Source organism: Aethalodelphis obliquidens, unplaced genomic scaffold (assembly GCF_003676395.1).
Source record: "Aethalodelphis obliquidens isolate GAN/ISIS:26980383/991018 unplaced genomic scaffold, ASM367639v1 scaffold23, whole genome shotgun sequence".
NCBI classification, from domain to species: Eukaryota; Metazoa; Chordata; class Mammalia; order Artiodactyla; family Delphinidae; genus Aethalodelphis; species Aethalodelphis obliquidens.
The window spans coordinates 18,362,148-18,367,643 of NW_020837967.1; the positions used below are offsets into that span (position 1 = coordinate 18,362,148).

The window sequence follows — 5,496 nt, forward strand, 5'->3', positions numbered from 1 at the left end:
AAATTTTGCAATTTGTATGGAAACACAAAAGACCCCGAATAGCCAAAGCAATCTTGAGAACGAAAGAAGGAACTGGAGGAATCAGGCTCCCAGACTTCAGACTATACTACAAAGCTACAGTTATCAAAACGGTATGGTACTGGCACAAAAACAGAAAGATAGATCAATGGAACAGGATAGAAAGCCCAGAGATAAACCCATGCACATATGGTCACCTTATCTTTGACAAAGGGGGCAGAAATGTACCGTGGAGAAAGGACAGCCTCTTCAATAAGTGGTGCTGGGAAAACTGGACAGCTACATGTAAAAGTATGAAGTTAGATCACTCCCTAACACCATACACAAAAATAAGCTCAAAGTGGATTAAAGACCTAAATGTAAGGCCAGAAACTATCAAACTCTTAGAGGAAAACATAGGCAGAACACTCTATGACATAAATCACAGCAAGATTCTTTCTGACCCACCTCCTAGAGTAATGGAAATAAAAACAAGAGTAAACAAATGGGACCTAATGAAACTTAAAAGCTTTTGCGCAGCAAAGGAAACCATAAAGAAGACCAAAAGACAACCCTCAGAATGGGAGAAAATATTTGCAAATGAAGCAACTGACAAAGGATTGATCTCCAAAATTTATAAGCAGCTCATGCAGCTTAATAATAAAAAAACAAACAACCCAATCCAAAAATGGGCAGAAGACCTAAATAGACATTTCTCCAAAGAAGATATACAGAGTGCCAACAAACACATGAAAGAATGCTCAACATCACTAATCATGAGAGAAATGCAAATCAAAACTACAATGAGATATCATCTCACACCAGTCAGAATGGCCATCATCAAAAAATCTACAAACAATAAATGCTGGAGAGGGTGTGGAGAAAAGGGAACCCTCTTACACTGTTGGTGGGAATGTAAATTGATACAGCCACTGTGGAGAACAGTATGGAGGTTCCTTAAAAAGCTACAAATAGAACTACCATATGACCCAGCAATCCCACTACTGGGCATATACCCTGAGAAAACCATAATTCAAAAAGAGTCATGTACCAAAATGTTCATTGCAGCTCTATTTACAATAGCCCAGAGATGGAAACAACCTAAGTGTCCATCATCGGATGAATGGATAAAGAAGATGTGGCACATATATACAATGGAATATTACTCAGCCATAAAAAGAGACGAAATTGAGCTATTTGTAATGAGATGGATAGACCTAGAGTCTGTCATACAGAGTGAAGTAAGTCAGAAAGAGAGAGACAAATACCATATACTAACACATATATATGGAATTTAAAAAAAAAAATGTCATGAAAAACCTAGGGGTGAAACAGGAATAAAGACACAGACTTACTAGAGAATGGACTTGAGGCTATGGGGAGGGGGAAGTGTAAACGGTGACAAAGCGATAAAGAGGCATGGACATATATACACTACCAAACGTAAGGTAGATAGCTAGTGGGAAGCAGCCGCATAGCACAGGGAGATCAGCTCGGTGCTTTGTGACCGCCTGGAGGGGTGGGATAGGGAGGGTGGGAGGGAGGGAGACGCAAGCGGGAAGAGATATGGGAATATATGTATATATATAACTGATTCATTTTGTTGTGAAGCTGAAACTAACATACCATTGTAAAGCAATTATACTCCAATAAAGATGTTAAAAAAAAAAAAAAAAAATGGAACTGAGGCAGGGTGCAGGGTGCACATCTGTGATGGCGAGGAGAAGATAACATTTGATGCTGGGGCCCTCCTTCTTAGTACACACCATCTAATTTGGAGAGATCAGAAAAATCATGAATGCTGCATGGCCTTTCCTCTTTCCCAAATCGTGTTCATTGAAGAACAGGCAGCTGGAATTGGGAAAAGTGCCCAAATAGTGGTTCATCTTCACCCAGCTCCTTCTAACAAAGAACCTGGCCCATTCCAGAGTAGTAAGAACTCCTACATCAAGCTTTCCTTCAAAGAACCACATTGAGTATTACAGGCATTTATCAGAGGAAGTGACACAGAGAAGGTGGGAGAATATGCCAGTTTCCCAGTCGTTACAAGCAAATAGAGGACCCCAGCCAGGAAGAATAAGGGCTGTAGGAATTGTAGGTATTGAAACGAAACTGGAAGAAAAAAAAGAAACTGACAAACATTTCTGAGGCCTTCGGAGACCTCAGTAAGCTAATGGTCAAGGCTAAGGGAATTGGTGGTGTTATCAAAATCCATCGCTAATAAGATTAAAGAGAAGCAAGGTGACATCACAGATGATGAGACCATCAGGTTTAAATCCTATTTACTGAGCATGGGAATAGCTAACCCAGTTACCAGGGAAACGTACGGCTCAGGCACACAGTACCACATGCAGCTGGCCAAACAGCTGGCCGGAATATTGCAGGCGCTTTTGGAGGAACGAGGGGGAATAAATGTCACTCACAGAGGTGTACTGTTTAGTAAACCGAGCTCGAGGAATGGAATTGCTCTCACCAGAAGATTTAGTGAATGCATGCAAGATGCTGGAAGCCCTGAAATTACCTCTCGGCCTCCGTGTGTTTGACAGCGGCATCATGGTAATTGAACTTCAGTCCCACAAGGAGGAGTCAATGGTGGCCTCAGCCTTGGAGACGGTTTCAGAAAAGGGGTCTCTAACATCAGAAGAGTTTGCTAAGCCTGTGGGAATGTCTGTCCTCCTGGCTAAAGAAAGGTTGCTTCTTGCTGAGATGATTCAGTGGAAGGCTTGCAGTTTTACCCAAATTTAATTATGACACAGAGCTAAGAGTTTTGTATTTGAAATAACTTGTTACCGGTATACTTGCCTCATGCAGAAGCTGTATGACATCGAGCTAAGGGTAAACCCTGATAAACAGAATTTACTGGAACTTCGCAATATAATATAAAACGCTTTCAATTTCTATGTAAATATTATGATCCAGGAAGCCTATTTAGGATAAATATAGGAAAATATAGAAAGATGAATGCCAATATGAATTTGAAATCATGCTACAGTTGTATAGAAACCCTCAGAGTTTAACTTGAAATATGGTGGATTTTAACTTGATCTTCAAATCTGACCATTTTTTAAAGAAGAGGATTTAGTTCATGGGGGAAAAAAGAGAAAAGTTACATGTTTGAACAGGTTTGATTATTTTGGTGTGATGAAAATTCACCTGAATTATAAATGAGGTTTTTCTCTGCATTTAGTGTGCACATTTTGGGGAATTTTCATGCAACAACTTATACCTACAGTGTAGTTTAAGAACCTGACAACACTGGAGCAAGATATCCAACTGCAGGATATCATCTGAGGCTCTCCCTAAGGGCTTTTAGAAGCAGCCATAGGCATGTCTTCAGCAGACCAAATCAAGCACCTTAAAAAGAGAGAGAGGGCTTCCCTGGTGGCACAGTGGTTAAGAATCTGCCTGCCAATGCAGAGGACACGGGTTCAAGCCCTGGTCTGGGAAGGTCCCACATGCTGTGGAGCAACTAAGCCCATGTGCCACAACTACTGAGCCTGTGTACCACAACTACTGAAGCCCGCGTGTCCCAACTACTGAAGCCTGCACGCCTAGCGCAGTTGTGCTCCCCAACAAGAGAAGCCACCACAATGAAGCCCATGCACCGCAAGGAAGAGTAGCCCCCACTTGCCACAACTAGAGAAAGCCTGCACACAGCAATGAAGGCCCAACGCAGCCATAAATAAATAAATTTTTTTAAAAAAAGATAGAATTTTATCTGACTTATGTATATATAATCTGACTAGTTTTTTTTTTTTAAGTGATGATTTCATGGCTGGCATTTAAAGAATGCAACTATGTCATTTTGTTTTAAAAATGCTATGGATTTTGAAAGTGAACTAAAGAGCTACATAGACATGCCCAGAGATATGGTTACAGATTTGGGAAGTAGACGCTTCAGGATTTCCCTAGGATTGTTTTGTGGGTAGAGGGACCAGGAGAACCTTTAACACGCTCTACAGGAACCTTGGTGCTCTTGTACCTCAGAGTCAAGGATGGAAAATAGAGAGTGGGAACATAATATGTCTCCTTTTCCTTCCCTAAAGAAGGAGTTTCAGTGCTGAACTTTTAAAATCTTTCTATCATATTCTAGCAATATTTTTTTCCTTTACCCCACACATTATAAGTTGTGTGGAGAAACTATCTCGCTAAAAGGTATTACTGAGATAGCAGAAACAAGCTAATATATTGAATCTAGATTGCTTGAGCTTTCCAGTGGACTGCCTGACTTTGTTACTGCCACACAGCGTACGGTACGTTGGCATTACCTCAAACTCAGGGACCCCACAGAGACAGAAGGAGAACCCCTTTCTAAGACTGAGTTGGCAGTGGAAGGTAGTGATGGGTTTTGGCCAAGCCTCTAGAAGGGATAGTACCTGTACTGAGAGAACCTCTGAGACCGGGAGGTGGGGATACCCAGGCTCAGACCCTGGGATCCGTGAGACGTCCTCGCTAAGAGGTGGAGGGCCACTGCCAACGCCCTTTGGGGAAGGTCCAGGGATCCTCAGCTGCAGACCCAGGGAGTCCCTCCAAGTGCAGCCAGAGTCAGTCCCTGATCCCTGCCTGAACCCTGTCGCTGCTTCACATCCTCCAGTGTCATGGGAATGTTGTGGCCGAGGCATCCTGCCTTAGTCTTAGTTTTCCGAACCTCTCACGGATTCCACGTTGTGAGCACAGATCCTGTAATTCCCCCATTGCTCAGCCTCAGGTTTGTTTGGGGGGAAATTCGGTGTCTGGCTGCCCAAGTCTTTGGGGCCATTGTGTACGGTTGCTTGTATATCACTCCTCTCTCTGGGATGCAGACACTCTCCCACGGCCCTGGCAAACTTGTACGTGTACAGACACACACACACACGCACACACACACATACCCCTCATCTAGCTAAGGTTTTTTAAAACTACACAGACAAATAATGTGTTTCAGTAGTTGGAATGAGCTGCAACTAAGATTGTTTGAGCTACTGGGTCTGGCTCCAATGGTCTGGATTCATTATGGCAAACTCCTGTAATTCAGAATATTTATTTACACTAGTGTGACAACACATTAACAAAAATGGGGCAGAGTCTGAATTGTAAAAGTGAACTAAAGAGGAAGAAAAGTGACATGGATGTATTTTGCAAATGTCACATTAGTTAAAAAACAGGTACGATTGATTTTATTGTTTTAAAGTGGGCATTCTTCAGTTTCCAGACCTCAGTGTGTATATTTTTATCCTTTTTTTTTCTTTGTTTTTACCAAATAAGGTGTCATTTTGGTCCTTTTTGGTAGAGGTTATGTTTAAATACAACCAATCAGGCCCTAAGTGCAAAAAAGTTCTGTCTTGGTGCTAATCAGTGTTATAGTATTATTTTTGCTTTTCTAACTTTGCTCTTAGGAGCATAAATCTGTTTGTAGCTTTATGGTAATGGAATATTTCTAGTCACATACTGTCAAATTTTTTTTACATTGTACAAGAATGTTTTCAGTGTTAAATGATTGGTATTAATGTATACCAATCA

The 5,496-nt window shown here is 41.5% G+C and overlaps 2 pseudogenes; both read left to right on the plus strand.

Annotated features, from left to right (window-relative positions):
• Positions 1-1,700: 1,700 nt before the first annotated feature.
• Positions 1,701-3,362, plus strand: LOC113628453 (vacuolar protein-sorting-associated protein 36-like; annotated as a pseudogene).
• The window catches only part of LOC113628215 (non-histone chromosomal protein HMG-14 pseudogene), a 12,277-nt pseudogene continuing 9,583 nt past the window's right edge, over positions 2,803-5,496 (plus strand).